A 21,018-nucleotide genomic window follows, 5' to 3' on the forward strand; every position below is an offset into this window, starting at 1 on the left:
CTTCCATTGTATCTTCAGTTATTTCCCTGTCTCCCTTGAAATGTAATTATTAAGCATGTTAGTTTTACCCATTATGTTATTTAGTTTTAAGCCATTTCCCCCTAAATTTAAACTCTTAGGGATAAGGGACCTTGCCATGTCCATCTCTATATCACTGTAAATGGTAGATTAGAAATCATGTAGTTCATTTTCATTGAGTGTGGGGAAGTTCAACAAGAAACGGAAATTTCCCTCTGTGCTAAATTTGAATGGGTGCCTCCCAGGATGCCCCAAAGAGCTTCCAGCATCAGTGCCACCCACCACTTTTCAGTGTGACCAGGAAACTTACCCTCTGTGACCTTTTGTTTTGCTACTTGTAAAGGTGGGAAACCATTGTCTAAACAGCATTTTTTTTTTTTTTTTAATATACTTTAAGTTCTAGGGTACATGTGCACAATGTGCAGGTTTGTTACATATGTATACTTGTGCCATGTTGGTGTGCTGCACCCATTAACTCGTCATTTACATTAGGTATATCTCCTAATGCTATCCCTCCCTCCTCCCTGCTCTCCACAATAGGCCCCGATGTGTGATGTTCCCCTTCCTGTGTCCAAGTGATCTCATTGTTCAGTTCCCACCTTTGAGTGAGAACATGCAGTGTTTGGTTTTCTGTTCCTGTGTTAGTTTGCTGAGAATGATGGTTTCCAGCTGCATCCATGTCCCTACAAAGGACACGAACTTATCCTTTTTTATGGCTGCATAGTATTCCATGGTGTATATGTGCCACATTTTCTTAATTCAGTCTGTCACTGATGGACATTTGGGTTGATTCCAAGTCTTTGCTACTGTGAATAGTGCCGCAATAAACATACATGTGCATGTGTCTTTATAGCAGCATGATTTATAATCCTTTGGGTATATACCCAGTAATGGGATGGCTGGGTCAAATGGTATTTCTAGTTCTAGATCCTTGAGGTATTGCCACACTGTTTTCCACAATGGTTGAACTAGTTTACAGTCACACCAACAGGGTAAAAGTGTTCCTATTTCTCCACATCCTCTCCGGCACCTGTTGTTTCCTGACTTTTTGATGATCGCCATTCTAACTGGTGTGAAATGGTATCTCATTGTGGTTTTGGCAAATAATTTTTTAAAAGTACTTAAAAGTATTTGAATCATTGTACGTGATATCCAAAGGAGATATTTTATCACAAACATTCTGAACTCATGACTTAGAAACAGTAGTAATGAGAATAATATTTGATTACTTATTCTGTTCAGAGTATAGCACTGTATGCTACACTTTTATATTCAGATAGATGAATTCACACATATGTAAAAAACAAGTTAATGTAATATTGTTCCCAGTGCTGTTGCATATGAGGAAGTGGGTACAATCTTTACCTTTGTTCTTGCTTTCTTATGTGTCATTCAACACACATTCTCCTTGAAGCAGGGTTATAATCGACGGTTCAGATGCTGAGCCCACAGATTTCTTTGTGCCTAGTCCCCAGTGTTGAGTGGACGTAATACATTTATGAATGAACCCTGGCTCAACACCAGACTGTTGTTGTTGGCCTTGTATATTAATATTACTGGGAAGCTAGTTGGAATTTAGTTCATTATTTGTGCAAGTTTTCAAATTCCAGCACTGTTTGAGAGGGAGTGTGGTATACAGTCAGAGTTCAGACTGTAGGGGTGATCTGGGGCATCTCGGCCATAGCTACGTGTTATGGTTAGCAGACCAATAACTACACTGCAACATCAAAACGCTTTTATCTGCCACTTCTCCATCTGTTTAGATTTTATTGAAGAGCGTACTATACTACACCCCTCCCGTATGAAGCTGATTATTCACATCACTCATTTCCAGAAAAACCAGCTGAAAAAGAAAACAAGATCTCGTGTTCATTTTATTTATTATCTGATTTGATGATAAGTCAGCTCTGATCACCCATTGAATACTTAAAGAAAAATGAAGAAAGTTGGAAAAACTAAGGGAAAATAACTTTAGCTATAAAATCTATGAAAGACAAAAATGAGCCTAATCTCTTCTTTTTTTTAACCTGGATTTCATCTCCTGCCTGTTTTTCCAAGTTCTCTTGATTCCCCTGTTCCATTGTTCTTTCCTCTTCCTTCTCGTCCATTGTCCAATGTTTCAAATATACAAACAAGGCCCTGAAGCAGGACCCAATTTAGCTTGTTGGAGGAATCACAAGAAAACATACGTAACTGTAGAGACCCAGTGAGCTAGGAGAAGAGTAAAGAAGGATGAGGTTAAAGGGCCAGGGCCTTTGTTAAGGATTTTGTTCTGTGTGTAGTAGGAACCTTTTGAGCACGATCCAGTTTGTTTTTCAAAGGCCACTTAGATGTTGTGAAGAGTGGAAGTAGGAGATCAGTTAGAACCTTCTATCTATGACTTATGCTGGATAATGACTGAAGGTAAGATGTTAGCTGTGGAGGTGATGAGAATTGGTCCTATTGATGATATATTTTGGAAGTAGAGCTGTTAGAACTTGCAAATACATTACACTTTGGTAAGACAAGAGTTAAACTCAACTCCTAGACTTGTAGTCTGAGCATTTGGGTGGAGGGTGAAACTACAGTGGAGTTGGTTGTACAGGAGGAGGGTGAACCCACAGTTGGCTTTCACATCTCTATAGTTTGAGTTGCTTATTAGATTTCCAAGTGGAGATGGCAAGCGGGCAGTTAGATGTAAGAGTCTAGATCTCATTGCAGTGATCACGGTTTAGACATACATATTCAAGATTCATCTTAGTACAGGTGGTTTTTAAAACCTTAAGATTGGTTGAAATTACCTAGGATGAAAATGTGGATCAGGGAAGGTCATGATGTAAACCCTAAGGCACTGAAGGAGATGGAGAGGGAGTTGTCAATGGGATTGGGGAAACCAGAAGAGTACCCCAGGGAATTCATTTCCTTTGCAGTGTGTTAGGTTCTGGTTATTGATTTTTGTTGGCTTTCTTAAGCACTTGATTTTCTTATGTGTAATGATTTGGGAATTTCAGGCTCACTGTGAATGAGAGTTTTGTTTTCATCTCTCTTTCATTCTACCCTTGCTCAAGCCCAGCCTCAGCCCCAGCCCGAGCCTCAATCCTTGGAGTCAAGGGGCATCCTATAGCTGCTGTACCAGCTTCCTGTCACCTCCACGTTCCTTTACCCTGCAAAGGCTGAACTTCCGCTTGTCCTCCACTTGTTCCCTATCCAGGCAGCAATTTACACTGGTTCATTTATGGTACACTATCTTGTTTTTGATCCCGGCCAGTATTTTGTTGGTGTTGTCTGTTTGTTTTTACTTTTGCATCTGATTATTATTGCTGTGTATTTGAACAAGGTGATACTTCAGCAGTGTGGACCTATTGTGCCATGCCATGCTCTCCAGAAGTCTTCATACCTAATTTCTGTATGTCCTTGGTTTTATAGCCCTACATTTTTTTAAAAAGTCATTTTTTTAGACAAAAAATGTACACTTAATAATTTTTCATTATTCCTGTTTAGGTGTGTGGTTTTTTCCTGTCATTGTCCCAATTATTCACATCTGTTGTTTTTCTTCACTTTTATGCTTATGGAAGTCAAATGTCTACTGTAAGTTAGTTTGCAAAAAAAAAAAATAGGATTTTTAATATATTATCCTGAAGCATTAATAATGCCAGGGCTTTTAGGCAAAGGATGTAATTTAGACTAGTCTGCTTATTGCATCTATTTATCAGGACAGGATAAGGATATTATTTTAGCCTAACTCGATTTGTTGTAGCTAATACATACAGATTGAGAAATGTAAATGGGGAGCAAATAATACGTGCACAGGATGCTTGCCTGGACATCATCTTAGTTAATGTAATGGAAATCCTTTAATACATGTTTATATATTTACACAGGGAGAATTAAATGTGAAAATTCTTTACCTCTGAAAAATTTAAAGATACCTTGACCCTTTACAAGTACACCTAACAGCTGGACTAAGAGTGCTTAGCAGCATTCAGGAGGGGTCTGTGTGGAATTCTCCTAGGCAGAACCCTAGAGCAGCCTTGCACCAACCGAAGACATTTTCCAGATAAAACATGTGATATGGAGCTGGAGCATACCTGAGATGGCCATCCTGTTACAGTGTATGGCAGTTAATCCTATTCACTTTGGTGTAATTAATGAGAATGGTGAAATAGAAGTGTAATCATTTCTGCAAGAGGAAATGTCAGCCCATTAATAAGAATAAGGGTTATTATTGTCAGTTGAAGCAGCAACTATTCAGATTGCTGAGTTGGTGTGTTCACATATTTAGATGTTCATTTCAGGGTATAACAAAGAGAGGGAACGTTTTTCAAGAGGATTTAAAAAAAAAAAACAACCAATGATGGCATTTTGACATGACTACAGTTCTACGGTTGTAGACCCTAATAAAAATCTAGTAAGCATAAAATGTAATTTCTAAATAAAAGTAACTGGCATTTTAAGAGTCTTACCCAAACTCAAACATTTATACGTGTATATAAAATTAAGTAACCTTTAAATTGCCTTTTATTATTGTTATGTTAATACTTTAAAAGTGGAATCCATTTCTTATTATGTGCCATAGACTACTTGTGGTTGTTTTCTTTGTGACTCTGTATGTTAGACCTGAGTGAGTTGAACTGAGTCTGAGAAATATTACCTATCCCTATAGATTTTTGGGAGAATATCTTCCCTACTAAAGCAGCTTTCTAGGGTTTATGCAGTAATTCTTTGAAAAGTTGGAAAGTAGTGAACTGAGATAATCATAAAAAGATGCATTGGGAAGCCATGATTTTTACCTGGTTACATGATAATATTTCACAAATAATAAGGCATCAGTGAAGTTATATTAGAATTTATTGATTGTTTTTAGTACTTAAATTCTGTTGGCAGCTTAAAGATTTCATGTCATGACTTCGAATATCTTCATTGCCTTTGTGAAAGAATAGTAATATTGCTGAAAGTTTCATGGAATTCTGTGTATATTAAATACTTAATACACATCAGGTTGCTAATGTTCAGAAAATGTAGGTATCCTTTAGAAATAATGGGGTTTGTGTATTTCTTTTGTTAAATTCTTATAGTTTACTTGAATAGTACAACTTTTCAACTTACAAAGTTCTTTCCAGCAGCTAGTGATCTGATGTATCTTTTTGTTGGATTTCCAGTAAATACTGGGAATTCACCTTTTAAACTATCAGTTATGTATTATTATGGTACATTTTCAAGAACTGTTTTTTTAATATATATATAATTTCTTCATGTATGATCATGACCTTTTTCTCCTAAAAAATAAGCACTTCTTAAATTGTATTAAGTATTTAGGATGAAATCTTACCTTGTTGTTTGTTTTGTAACTTTACTGTCAGCAAATGATTTGGGGTTTAGTAGCTTAATAGCCCAATGTACTTTTAATTTTAGTTACTGTGATAATCACATCATACCAGTGGGGCTAGTGTGCTTAATGCACATCATGTTCTATGAATATCTTCTTTTAAAATCAAGTTTTACAAAACAGTAACGTCGTTTTGTTCCTTGGGCTACCTATATCTTAGTACGTTAGTTACTCGGGGGACACATTTGTTCTTAATGGTTTCTGTAGCACATTTTGAGGCCACATTGTGGAAATTCATTGAGAAACAGGTTTAATTTAGTTAAGCTTTTTTTTTTCTTTTAGAGTAGTATATTTGAAAATGCCAATTAGCAAAATTTCTGTTTTCAGTAAAATTTATGTTGAAACTCTTCTTTTTCTTTCAAAGTTAACAAAAACCTGTTTTAAAAATTAGGAATTAGATTTCTTTCTTTGTTGACATAAGTAGCCAGAAATATGGAGCTAACTAAATTACATCAAATTTCAGAGACTAATAATGATACAGTTGGGAAAAGGGAGCTTCTACACCACCTGTACTCTGAGAGACTAATTTAATTAGAGGTAGTGATATTTCAGTGTAATTTGTTAATGGGTACATTCTGCAAAAAAAAAAAAAAAAGAAAAAAGAATAATTCTGCCTAAGCACTGGTAATTTTATGTATTTTTAGCTGGATTCTGTCAAAAGAAAGAGTTTTCTTTGAATTTCATAGCATAGAGATGCCTGGAGGAAGAATATCAATGAAGCGAAGAACAGCTTAAAAACTTTTGAGTTATTAGAATGTATACAAGGGAGAACGCAGTAATCTTTTTGCTTTCCCAGTACTTTAATATATAAAATTGTATGCATAGCATTACTAGACTACTGAAAGCTAAATTTTTTATTTTTGATGTCATAATCATTCTTCTGTATCATCCCTACTGCTGTTTTGATTTTTTTTTTTAGAGTTTCATATTAAAGAAGAATATCATAGCACATTATTTCTTTTATTTGTGGCAACTTGTATACGTTAGTTAAATATGACATGACCTCCTGAAAAGGAAATGAAATAGCAGCTCCTAATAGACTTTGTAGTATTTTGGGGAACATTATAATAAAAACTTTCTTGGTAGGGAAATATCAATACTTGTAGTAATTTTAAAAAGTTTGTTTTTTGAACTTAACCTACAATAAGTTTGATTCTGATGTATTTCATTTTTATAGAACTTTCGTCCTAATTTTACTGTCTTGTAGGTCACTCAAGTTGAGGCCTTATTAGATATGATGGGCTAGGATGTGCTACACTAACAGTTACCACCAGTTTTCTGTGTTTAACACAAAAAAACTGATATTCATGCTAAGTCTGTTGTAGGTGTGGATGACTTTCAGGGCAGCTCTCCATGGCGGTGGTCACTCATCCTGTGGGCTTGATCTTGTATTACCTCCAGCTGGCCCGTTCTTTCATAATTACCAGGAAGAATGACCACTGTAGGGGAGGAGGGTGTCAACTTTTAAATGCTTCTGCTGTAAAGTGATGTGTGTCCCTTCTACTTGCTGATTCTGTTGACCATGTGGTCAGGCTTAATGTCAAGGGAGATGAGAAGTGTAATCTTTCTGAATATCTAGGAAGGGGAGAAAAACTGAAGATACTTCTGAGCATCACTAATGCTTACATTCGGCTTAATGTTTAAGCAGCATGGCAAGTAGATCCATGTTTCTGAGCTAATGGATGGATAGCACATGAATGGGATACCGGTGTGCTACAGATACTCACTGCAACTGGTTTTTAGTTTTTAATGTGGCTGCTAGAATTGATGAAATAACATATATGGCTCACATTGTATTTCTGTTGGACAGCATTTGCCCTCCAGGCCGTCAGCAGGTAGCTCCTTGGGCTGAGAAAGGAGAATAATTTCCAGGTATCAAGAGGATGATCTCTAGGGGAGTGGTGGTGATGTCAGGTTATGGATGGTCTAACAAGGTCTTGGAGTGCCTGCCTTTGATACGTCTGTCATTCTGGTGTGATCCCTGGAAGGCTCTCTCTAATTATACCTACTCCCCACATCTACTACTATGTTCAAAAGACATTAACCAAGATTTCTCAGCCTGTTCAAGCCACCATTATGTTTTGATCCTAATAGCTTTTACATTATTAATGGAGTAGAAGGAAATTTTGGTAATGGAAAGTAAAAGGACAATAGTGGGAAAAGATTTTGGCTAGAACTTCAGTAGTCTCATTTTATGGGCAAATCAGTGCCTTAGTTTTATCAGCTGGCCTCCCAGGGGGAAGTAGAAAGATCAAAAGAAAATGAAATTATTTTGTTGAAATGCTACATGGCACAAACAAAGCATGACTGAAGACTAGACCAGGCTAGCTGAGTTTGGCCTTTTCTCTATGATTTAAAGTTTCACAGAGAGATTCTGGTTTCTGGCTTTTGATAGTGGTCAGTGATGTCTAGTGACTTCCTAGCCACTAGAATCCATTTCCTCCCATGAATGATGAAGATAGTAATTAGGTAATACAATAATGATCCTGTCAAATTAGAATTCATGTGCCCTTGGGCTTTTTTATAGTGTTAAAAATGTGAAGACTTTTTACAATAAAACAGATAAAAATTAATTCACAACAGTTAAAATAATATTTGAAGGGATAATATTCAAAATCGTATGTGCACTACTGTATACCCCATTGTTATTTGCCATAGCTACCCTATGCTATAATAGAACTATGAAACTTACTCTTCCTGTCTAACTGATAAATGTTTAAAGTGATGGGTATGGTAATGACCCTGATTTGATCACTGTAGTACATGTACATGTATCAAAACACCACACCATACCCTGTAAGTATGTATAATTATGTCAATTAAAAATTAATAAAAATAATAATAATATTTAAATACCCTTATGGCTTGCTCTGAAAACTTCCTGCAATTGCAAACGCTTATTATTTTCTTTTCTTTCTTTTTTTTTTTTTTTTTTTTTTTGGAGACTGAGCCTCGCTCTGTCACCCAGGTTGGAGTGCAGTGATGTGATCTTGGCTCACTGCAACCTCTGCCTCCTGGATTCAAGCAATTCTCCTGCCTCAGCCTCCCGAGTAGCTGGGACTACAGGTGTACACAGCCTTGCCTGGCTGATTTTTTGTATTTTAGTAGAGACTGGATTTCAACGTGTTGCCCAGGCTGGTCTCGGACTCCTGAGTTCAGGCAATCCTCCCACCTCAGCCTCCCAAAGTGCTGGGATTACAGGCATGAGCCACCGTGCCCCGCCTATTATTTTTTCTGTTATTCTTCTGAATAAGACTTGTGTAGATCACAAGAGAGGTCTCCTGCATAACACTTCCCCAGATTATCTCCCTGACCACGACCTCACTCATGGAGCAACCACCACAAAATTTCCCAACTCTCCCATCAAAATTCTTCAGTTAATCTCATCACGATTTTAATACCAATATGTTTATCCTCAGTGAAGATTTTATGCAAGTATTGATTTTATCTTTCAGTTTAATTTACGTATTTTTTGCTGATATTTTTACTATTTAATTCTAAAATAGAAGTTATATAAATTTTGTCATTTACTGTTTTTGTGTGGTATCTGAAAATTACTAATTTTGTAAATTTTCTTAATTGCTTGTTCTGTCTTCCCTTCCTTTTTCTTTACACTCTTTCTTTGCTTTTATTTCTTTTATCCTTCTGATTGGATTTTAAGGTTAAGAATTAGTCAAAAGTCTTATTATTAATGGAAATCAGTGATTAATTTTGCGTGTTTTAGAATTAAAGTGTTTATAGTGTTTATATTGTGTTTAAGATACATGTTTTTAGAAAGAAACTCCTTTCAATTAAATTAGTTGATTTCTCTGGACACTAAATTACTAAAGAGAACAGTAAGTTCCAGAAACTGATTGTTTTCAAAATACATTTTGGTTATCTAGGAATGTAGAAAATGATTATATTGTATATATTTTTAACTTTTAATTACTAAATTAAATTCTAATTTAGATCGCTATGTGTTTAATTTAGAAGCTTTTTATATGCTTTATATTAAAGCATTTAAAATGCAGATAGTCTTAATTATATATTTTAAATACATATAATTTATATTATTTATATATATACTTTATATTATTAACAAATAGATTTTCTAGATTTGTGCATGCCTGCAATCTGTTTTGTCTTTAGATTTCATTTCTACATATGTTTATTTTCCCAACACAAAGGATAATTTGAGAATAAATGCTGAAAACCTCTGAGCCTCACTAGAATCCACCCCTCAAATGATTAAGATAATTGGGCAATATAATGATGATTCTCTTAAATTGGAATTCATGTGCCATTATAATTATTCTCACACATGGAGTAAACATTTCATTTGCATGCAAAAGTGATGAAGTGAAGCTCCTTGCATGACAAATTTTTGTGGCACTCTACCCCAAAACAGCCATCTTAGACATAAGTAGTTTTGAATTCTCTTACACAAAAAGTAAGAATCTTTCTTTATGAGAAACATATGAGCACTATATGCTTAAGTTTTAAAAGCCATCTTTTACAAGGTTTCACATATAATACTTTAAGCCAAAGGGCTTCCCTGTTATATGAAATTTCTTATTTTACCAGCCTCTATGTTCACTATCAGTGGTAGACTGGAAACAAATGAAGCAGAAGTAGTAGAAAAGAAGCCGGGTTAGCATAACACTGTCAGAGCAGTCAGTGATGGCATATCACACATCATAGTGACAGCATTAATCAAACAGATTATTAAATTTAAAAACTTACTGTATATTGATGATGTTAAGACCTTACTTTATTTGCTAATTACTAGACTTTTTAGAATCCTTGAAGATCATTATTTATTGTGAAAAAATCAAAACAAACTTCTATAGATTATGTATGCCAGGAGGCAAATAAATACTCATATTTCATGTTTTAAAATATTCATATTGGCCAGGTGCAGTTGGCCTGTAATCCCAACACTTTGGGAGGCCGAGGCAGGTGGATCACTTGAGCCTAGGAGTTTGAGACCAGCCTGGCCAACATGGTAAAACCCCGTCTCTACTAAAAAATAACAACAATTAGCTGGGCGTGGTGGTGCATGCCTGTAGTACCAGCTACTTGGGAGGCTGAAGCAAGAGAATCACTGGAGCCTGGCAGGCAAAGGTTGCAGTGAGCCAAGATCACCCCACTGCGTTCCAGCCTGGGTGACAAAGCGACACTGTGTCTCAAAATAAAAGTATTCATATATGAGTCTGATGCTCTGACCCTAGTGGCATGCAGTTATAAAGGCTATAGATGATATGAAGGTGTAAACATCAAGAGTTTCATCTGAGATGAGTTTTACTCACATAGCAGCTCTTGTACTCAGCTCTTGTTTGCTCATAAATCATAATTCCACATAAATTCATATGAAAATATGTATCTAAATAAATGACTATCGCTTTATTCAAAGGTAAGGGATTAGATTATCACATTTACTGATATTTGCCAGTGTGTACACAAGCTGTCCAAAAAAAATACCTTTTTTTCAAGAGTTAATTAAAAAAATGTATTGTGTGTTTTAAATGTTACTCTCGCTTGGCGGAGCAAGATGGCCGAATAGGAACAGCTCCAGTCTCCAACTCCCAGCGCGAGCGACACAGAAGACCGGTGATTTCTGCATTTTCAACTGAGGTACTGGGTTCATCTCACTGGGGAGTGCCAGACGATCGGTGCTGGTCAGCTGCTGCAGCCCGACCAGCGAGAGCTGAAGCAGGGCGAGGCATTGCCTCACCTGGAAAGCGCAAGAGGGAAGGGAATCCCTTTTCCTAGCCAGGGGAACTGAGACACACAACACCTGGAAAATCGGGTAACTCCCACCCCAAAACTGCGCTTTAAGCAAACCGGCACACCAGGAGATCATATCCCACACCTGGCCGGGAGGGTCCCACACCCACGGAGCCTCCCTCATTGCTAGCACAGCAGTCTGTGATCTACCAGCAAGGCAGCAGCGAGGCTGGGGGAGGGGCGCCCGCCATTGCTGAGGCTTAAGTAGGTAAACAAAGCTGCTGGGAAGCTCGAACTGGGTGGAGCTCACAGCAGCTCAAGGAAACCTGCCTGTCTCTGTAGACTCCACCTCTGGGGACAGGGCACAGTAAATAATAACAAACGCAGCAGCTCTGCAGACGCAAACGACTCTGTCTGACAGCTTTGAAGAGAGCAGTGGATCTCCCAACACGGAGGTTGAGATCTGAGAAGGGACAGACTCCCTGCTCAAGTGGGTCCCTGACCCCTGAGTAGCCTAACTGGGAGACATCCCCCACTAGGGGCAGTCTGACACCCCACACCTCACAGGGTGGAGTACACCCCTGAGAGGAAGCTTCCAAAGCAAGAATCAGACAGGTACACTCGCTGTTCAGAAATATTCTATCTTCTGCAGCCTCTGCTGCTGATACCCAGGCAAACAGGGTCTGGAGTGGACCTCAAGCAATCTCCTACAGCTATAACCTACAGCTGAGGATCCTGACTGTTAGAAGGAAAACTATCAAACAGGAAGGACACCTACACCAAAACCCCATCAGTACATCACCATCATCAAAGACCAGAGGCAGATAAAACCACAAAGATGGGGAAAAAGCAGGGCAGAAAAGCTGGGAATTCAAAAAATAAGAGCGCATCTCCCCCGGCAAAGGAGCGCAGCTCATCGCCAGCAACGGATCAAAGCTGGACGGAGAATGACTTCCACGAGATGAGAGAAGAAGGCTTCAGTCCATCAAATTTCTCAGAGCTAAAGGAGGAATTACGTACCCAGCGCAAAGAAACTAAAAATCTTGAAAAAAAAGTGGAAGAATTGATGGCTAGAGTAATCAATGCAGAGAAGCTCACAAACGAAATGAAAGAGACGAAAACCATGGCACGAGAAATACGTGACAAATGCACAAGCTTCAGTAACCGACTCGATCAACTGGAAGAAAGAATGTCAGCGATGGAGGATCAAATGAATGAAATGAAGCGAGAAGAGAAACCAAAAGAAAAAAGAAGAAAAAGAAATGCACAAAGCCTGCAAGAAGTATGGGATTATGTAAAAAGACCAAATCTACGTCTGATTGGGGTGCCTGAAAGTGAGGGGGAAAATGGAACCAAGTTGGAAAACACTCTTCAGGATATCATCCAGGAGAACTTCCCCAACCTAGTAGGGCAGGCCAACATTCAAATCCAGGAAATACAGAGAACGCCACAAAGATACTCCTCGAGAAGAGCGACTCCAAGACACATAATTGCCAGATTCACCAAAGTTGAAATGAAGGAAAAAATCTTAAGGGCAGCCAGAGAGAAAGGTCGGGTTACCCACAAAGGGAAGCCCATCAGACTAACAGCAGATCTCTCGGCAGAAACTCTTCAAGCCAGAAGAGAGTGGGGGCCAATATTCAACATTCTTAAAGAAAAGAATTTTAAACCCAGGATTTTATATCCAGCCAAACTAAGTTTCATAAGTGAAGGAGAAATAAAATCCTTTACAGATAAGCAAATGCTTAGGGATTTTGTCACCACTAGGCCTGCCTTACAAGAGACCCTGAAGGAAGCACTAAACATGGAAAGGAACAACCGGTACCAGACATTGCAAAAACATGCCAAAATGTAAAGACCATCAAGGCTAGGAAGAAACTGCATCAACTAACGAGCAAAATAACCAGTTAATATCATAATGGCAGGATCAAGTTCACACATAACAATCTTAACCTTAAATGTAAATGGACTAAATGCTCCAATTAAAAGACACAGACTGGCAAACTGGATAAAGAGTCAAGACCCATCAGTCTGCTGTATTCAGGAGACCCATCTCACGTGCAGAGACATACATAGGCTCAAAATAAAGGGATGGAGGAAGATTTACCAAGCAAATGGAGAACAAAAAAAAGCGGGGGTTGCAATACTAGTCTCTGACAAAACAGACTTTAAACCATCAAAGATCAAAAGAGACAAAGAAGGCCATTACATAATGGTAAAGGGATCAATTCAACAGGAAGAGCTAAGTATCCTAAATATATATGCACCCAATACAGGAGCACCCAGATTCATAAAGCAAGTCCTTAGAGACTTACAAAGAGACTTAGACTCCCATACAATAATAATGGGAGACTTCAACACTCCACTGTCAACATTAGACAGATCAACAAGACAGAAAGTTAACAAGGATATCCAGGAATTGAACTCATCTCTGCAGCAAGCAGACCTAATAGACATCTATAGAACTCTCCACCCCAAATCAACAGAATATACATTCTTCTCAGCACCACATCGTACTTACTCCAAAATTGACCACGTAATTGGAAGTAAAGCACTCCTCAGCAAATGTACAAGAACAGAAATTATAACAAACTGTCTCTCAGACCACAGTGCAATCAAATTAGAACTCAGGACTAAGAAACTCAATCAAAACCGCTCAACTCCATGGAAACTGAACAACCTGCTTCTGAATGACTACTGGGTACATAACGAAATGAAGGCAGAAATAAAGATGTTCTTTGAAACCAATGAGAACAAAGATACAACATACCAGAATCTCTGGGACACATTTAAAGCAGTGTGTAGAGGGAAATTTATAGCACTAAATGCCCACAAGAGAAAGCAGGAAAGATCTAAAATTGACACTCTAACATCGCAATTAAAAGAACTAGAGAAGCAAGAGCAAACACATTCGAAAGCTAGCAGAAGGCAAGAAATAACTAAGATCAGAGCAGAACTGAAGGAGATAGAGACACAAAAAACCCTCCAAAAAATCAATGAATCCAGGAGTTGGTTTTTTGAAAAGATCAACAAAATTGACAGACCACTAGCAAGACTAATAAAGAAGAAAAGAGAGAAGAATCAAATCGACGCAATTAAAAATGATAAAGGGGATATCACCACCGACCCCACAGAAATACAAACTACCATCAGAGAATACTATAAACACCTCTACGCAAATAAACTGGAAAATCTAGAAGAAATGGATAATTTCCTGGACACTTACACTCTTCCAAGACTAAACCAGGAAGAAGTTGAATCCCTGAATAGACCAATAGTAGGCTCTGAAATTGAGGCAATAATTAATAGCCTACCAACCAAAAAAAGTCCAGGACCAGATGGATTCACAGCTGAATTCTACCAGAGGTACAAGGAGGAGCTGGTACCATTCCTTCTGAAACTATTCCAATCAATAGAAAAAGAGGGAATCCTCCCTAACTCATTTTATGAGGCCAACATCATCCTGATACCAAAGCCTGGCAGAGACACAACAAAAAAAGAGAATTTTAGACCAATATCCCTGATGAACATCGATGCAAAAATCCTCAATAAAATACTGGCAAACCGGATTCAGCAGCACATCAAAAAGCTTATCCACCATGATCAAGTGGGCTTCATCCCTGGGAAGCAAGGCTGGTTCAACATTCGCAAATCAATAAACATAATCCAGCATATAAACAGAACCAAAGACAAGAACCACATCATTATCTCAATAGATGCAGAAAAGGCTTTTGACAAAATTCAACAGCCCTTCATGCTAAAAACGCTCAATAAATTCGGTATTGATGGAACGTACCTCAAAATAATAAGAGCTATTTATGACAAACCCACAGCCAATATCATACTGAATGGGCAAAAACTGGAAAAATTCCCTTTGAAAACTGGCACAAGACAGGGATGCCCTCTCTCACCACTCCTATTCAACATAGTGTTGGAAGTTCTGGCTAGGGCAATCAGGCAAGAGAAAGAAATCAAGGGTATTCAGTTAGGAAAAGAAGAAGTCAAATTGTCCCTGTTTGCAGACGACATGATTGTATATTTAGAAAACCCCATTGTCTCAGCCCAAAATCTCCTTAAGCTGATAAGCAACTTCAGCAAAGTCTCAGGATACAAAATTAATGTGCAAAAATCACAAGCATTCTTATACACCAGTGACAGTCAAACAGAGAGCCAAATCAGGAATGAACTTCCATTCACAATTGCTTCAAAGAGAATAAAATACCTAGGAATCCAACTTACAAGGGATGTAAAGGACCTCTTCAAGGAGAACTACAAACCACTGCTCAGTGAAATAAAAGAGGACACAAACAAATGGAAGAACATACCATGCTCATGGATAGGAAGAATCAATATCGTGAAAATGGCCATACTGCCCAAGGTAATTTATAGATTCAATGCCATCCCCATCAAGCTACCAATGAGCTTCTTCACAGAATTGGAAAAAACTGCTTTAAAGTTCATATGGAACCAAAAAAGAGCCCGCATCTCCAAGACAATCCTAAGTCAAAAGAACAAAGCTGGAGGCATCACGCTACCTGACTTCAAACTATACTACAAGGCTACAGTAACCAAAACAGCATGGTACTGGTACCAAAACAGAGATATAGACCAATGGAACAGAACAGAGTCCTCAGAAATAATACCACACATCTACAGCCATCTGATCTTTGACAAACCTGAGAGAAACAAGAAATGGGGAAAGGATTCCCTATTTAATAAATGGTGCTGGGAAAATTGGCTAGCCATAAGTAGAAAGCTGAAACTGGATCCTTTCCTTACTCCTTATACGAAAATTAATTCAAGATGGATTAGAGACTTAAATGTTAGACCTAATACCATAAAAATCCTAGAGGAAAACCTAGGTAGTACCATTCAGGACATAGGCATGGGCAAAGACTTCATGTCTAAAACACCAAAAGCAATGGCAGCAAAAGCCAAAATTGACAAATGGGATCTCATTAAACTAAAGAGCTTCTGCACAGCAAAAGAAACTACCATCAGAGTGAACAGGCAACCTACAGAATGGGAGAAAATTTTTGCAATCTACTCATCTGACAAAGGGCTAATATCCAGAACCTACAAAGAACTCAAACAAATTTACAAGAAAAAAACAAACAACCCCATCAAAAAGTGGGCAAAGGATATGAACAGACATTTCTCAAAAGAAGACATTGATACAGCCAACAGACACATGAAAAAATGCTCATCATCACTGGCCATCAGAGAAATGCAAATCAAAACCACAATGAGATACCATCTCACACCAGTTAGAATGGCGATCATTCAAAAGTCAGGAAACAACAGGTGCTGGAGAGGATGTGGAGAAATAGGAACACTTTTACACTGTTGGTGGGATTGTAAACTAGTTCAACCATTATGGAAAACAGTATGGCGATTCCTCAAGGATCTAGAACTAGATGTACCATACGACCCAGCCATCCCATTACTGGGTATATACCCAAAGGATTGTAAATTATGCTGCTATAAAGACACATGCACACGTATGTTTATTGCAGCACTATTCACAATAGCAAAGACTTGGAATCAACCCAAATGTCCATCAGTGACAGATTGGATTAAGAAAATGTGGCACATATACACCATGGAATACTATGCAGCCATAAAAAAGGATGAGTTTGTGTCCTTTGTAGGGACATGGATGCAGCTGGAAACCATCATTCTTAGCAAACTATCACAAGAACAGAAAACCAAACACCGCATGTTCTCACTGATATGTGGGAACTGAACAATGAGATCACTTGGACTCGGGAAGGGGAACATCACACACTGGGGCCTATCATGGGGAGGGGGGAGGGGGGAGGGATTGCATTGGGAGTTATACCTTATGTAAATGACGGGTTGATGGGTGCAGCACACCAACATGGCACAAGTATACATATGTAGCAAACCTGCACATTGTGCACATGTACCCTACAACTTGAAGTTTAATAATAATAAATTAAAAAAAAAAATAAAAAATAAAAAAATAAAAATAAATGTTACTCTCTTTAGATTTGTCGAAGGAGAGTTATTCCCTTGAAAAAAATAGCTTGGTTACCAGACATTTTGGAGCACCTGAATGAACTTAATTGAAAATTGCAAAGGCCATATGAAAATATTACACACACACAGTTTATAGATACAAAACAAAAGTTAAACTTTCAAAAAAGGATAAAAATGATTCACTTGTGTTATTGGTGTTATATTGAAAACCTAAAAAACAGTATTAAAACTATTAGAGCAATCCCTGTGGATGTTTGAAACTCTTTATTTTGAAGTACTTAACAGGAGAAATGTTGAAAACCGTTGCATTTCCGAAGGACTTTCCACATTACATTTGTCCTTGTAAGTAAAAGAAGGACCACGAAATTTAATAAATTTAGCCCTCCTGGCTCATGACAAGAAAGAACTTTTATTACTTGGAGAAAAAGTGGTAAATGCTATACTGTCATTTGCTCCCACTAACTCTTGTGAATAAAGTTTTCGTTGATAGCAATTAAGAATTTGATATTTCAGTCAGAAAACATACAAAGATATTTTATGAACACAAGCTCAAATTTATCATTAAAGATTTAAAAAATATTTTAGTTGGAAATTTTACGCATATTAAAGAATTTATATATTCCATAATACTCTATATTTGTTTTCTTATCATAATTATATGCTGTAAAGAAAATGGAATGACTTTTTTCACCAAGCTCATTCTCAGCCTGTCTCTAAAATTCTCCTAATGTATATGTGTGAAAAGGATTGGTAAGCCCTGACATGGCAACTAAATTATTCTAGAAAAAAAAAAAAATGTTCCTGTATGAAATTTAGAAAGGAACTATTGTGGCAAAATGATACCAAAGCAGATTTTTTTCGGATTTATGAGCAAATTTGTTATGTGGTAACTATCCTCCGTTGGAATGTATATATAAAAACACTGTGAAGTACTTACTGGTGAGACAGTTTCTCCCTACCTTCCTCCCTCCTAATGCCTTCATTAATTGAAATCTCATTCATTAATAAATACTGCTCTGTGGCAGTGGAAAAGAAATTTCTGTTAACACTGTGAAACTATTTCTATTTTCTCAATGCCTTTGAAAATAGCAATTAGTATGGAATAAAAAAGTCAAAGGTATATTTAGACATGAAAATATTTTAGTGTTCTCATATAATTGTTTCTAAATATGGTATAATGTTTACTTGAGCAAAAATTATAAACCATATGTATTTGCACATTTTCATTCATTTGGTTTATGTAGTGCTATTAACTGCTAATACTTTTAATATATAAGATCTGTGGTTTCTTGTTAATATTTTATAAGGATATTATGGTTTTATGGTTAACATCATTTTGAGGTATTGCCTTTAGAGTAAAACATTTCTTTAAAATAATTATTTCCCTGGTGATTAATTTTATGTTAATCATGTTCACACAGTTTTATGTGGGCTAGAACACAGTAACTACATCTGATGTATATAAACTATGCAGTATCTCTAATAATACATTTGTTGTTTAATAGTACGATTTTTTTGCCATAATCATTTAGTCATGTATAGACTTAATTAATCCAGAGGATCAAGCCTGTTATTTCATTTGTCTAAGGAAGTGTATTTTCTTTTATCCTATGTTATGATATTCTGGAGTTGCTACTTGAGATTATCTGAGCATAAGCAAATTTAATGTTGGTGAAAGGAAGGTTCTCTCAGGAAAAGATCTCAAGCCAAATTTTAAAATCATTTTTGAAATAAAATTTTAATTGTTTACATGTATCTGTTAAAATAGCATAACTTTCATTAAATGTCAACGCAGTATCTTCATACTTAGGATAATTACATAAAGTTATTGGTTCAATTACATTATCCAACTCTGACTAATACCAGCTTGAGGCATTTCAATGGAAGTCATGTTTGTGAGAGGTTGGGGATATTAACAACTAGACAACCATCCATTCCTTTAAGATGCATCTGATAATTAGCATGTTTGACCATCATCTGTATGAAACCTTATACTTTTTTAACTTAATAAACTTTACTTCTTAGACCAGTTTTATGTTAGCAGAAATACAGAGTTTCATATATCTCTCCCAGTACTTGGTTCCTCTATTGGTAACATCCTCCTGCATTAGTGCGGTATATTTGTTACAATTGACAAATAAATAATGATGCATTATTATTAACTAACGTTTCTAGTTTGCAGTAGGGATCATTCTTTGTATTACACAGCTCTATGGATTTTGTCAAAAACATAGTGCTATGTATCTACCATCAGAGCATCATACAGAATAGTTTCACTCCTACACATGTATTTTAAGATAAATTTGACATCATCTCTTCTTGAAAACCCATATATTAAAAATGATAAAACTGCTTCATATTTCGAAAAATAAAAGTTGAAAATCTTGTTCATTATGTTACTCAGAGTTCTGTACCTGCCATTCATAAGGAAAATATTTTAATAACAGAAACAGGTTGACTCCAGTGGACTGTGTATTTCTTCTTACAGCAGTCAAATGTCCATGATATTAGCCTTATTTTCATCATCAAAGTTTAATTTTTGAAGCTAATTTAAAATATTAAAGCATGTCCATTGTATATCCTCTCCCTTCCACATTGTTTCTGTGTACTATTTTTATTTTTAAGCCCAAAAGTCTTTCTGAAAGGCTATGAACTAAAAAATATATAATTTATAAATTATATATATATTACTGTATACCTAAGATTCTTTAACTTAACAGTTTCCCACTTTTTTCCTATTAACTTTTAAGTTTGTGTAAAATAAACTTGAGTAAGTTTTAGTGTTTGTTCCTAGAGCAGAGGTGAATCTTTTCAAATTCAAGAAGATATTCATAGCTGCATGTAAGTCACAGGTGAACCAGACAACAGGCAATAAACCTTAACCCGTGGATGATAAATGGAATTCACATGTTATCCATTGAAATTTGAAAGCTTTTTAATTTGTGTGACTTGCACATAATAAAATATGATTCACATGGAAGAAGCATATAATCATGAGCCAGGTACCATACATGAATTGCTTCAAAATCACAAGATCAAGTCAGGACTAATATTTCGTCAAGGAGAACTTTTTCAGTTGACTTAGTTTTATCTAAGATATTGACCCAACTGGTTAAACGTACAAAGGGAATTATGTAATACACCACATTCCATAGAGCCTGAATAATGCCAAAAGATTTTGTGTATTTTAATATTTGAGCACATGAGAATTAGCACCTGTTTTTAAAACTCTGAAAATTGTAATAACAGATATATTAAACCAATTCATATTGGTCATAGGTTAGGGGCAGAGGTGATAGAAAAAGTAATTGACTTTAAATGACCTGTATACAATTTCCTCCAAAGTGTTTTCTCTAGTGTCAGACTCATTTAGGTCAACCTCTTCTCATTCATAGGATGTGCAGTAAGTGACTTTTTACAAATGCATTTTTTGCAGAGGCCTCCTTCTTTCCCTCCCTGAAGCACTGTGACACCTGAATCCAAATAGGTAACAGTAGAACATTAATAGAACAAGCGCCAGTGACTATGAAATCCCCTCTTCTGTCTGTCACACCTTTATCCCACCTTTCTTTCCTTCTCTTTCTTTCTTTTCTTCTTTCTTTCTTTTTCTTTTCTCTTTCTTTTTCTTTCTTTCTGTCGCTCTCTCTTTTCCTCCCTCCCTCCCTCCCTCTGTCTCTCCTTCCTTCCTTCCTTCCTTCCTTCCTTCCTTCCTTCCTTCCTTCCTTCCTTCCTTCCTTCCTTCCTTCCTTCCTTCCTCCCTCCCTCCCTCCCTCCCTCCCTCCCTCCCTCTCTCTCTCCCTCCCTCCCTCCCTCCCTCCCTCCCTCCCTCCCTCCGTCCTTTCTTTTCTTTCTTTTCAAAAACTTTCAATAGGTTTTTGGGGGAACAGTTGGTGTTTGGCTACATGAATAAGTTCTTTAGTGGT

At 36.9% G+C, this 21,018-nt stretch overlaps 1 protein-coding gene across 2 annotated transcripts in view; it reads left to right on the plus strand.

The window, feature by feature from the left end:
* Nucleotides 1-21,018, plus strand: part of CDH2 (cadherin 2) — a 232,636-nt gene that overhangs the window by 143,461 nt on the left and 68,157 nt on the right. The gene's annotated exons all lie outside the window — the stretch shown is intronic.

Source organism: Chlorocebus sabaeus, chromosome 18 (genome assembly GCF_047675955.1).
Source record: "Chlorocebus sabaeus isolate Y175 chromosome 18, mChlSab1.0.hap1, whole genome shotgun sequence".
Taxonomy (NCBI): domain Eukaryota; kingdom Metazoa; phylum Chordata; class Mammalia; order Primates; family Cercopithecidae; genus Chlorocebus; species Chlorocebus sabaeus.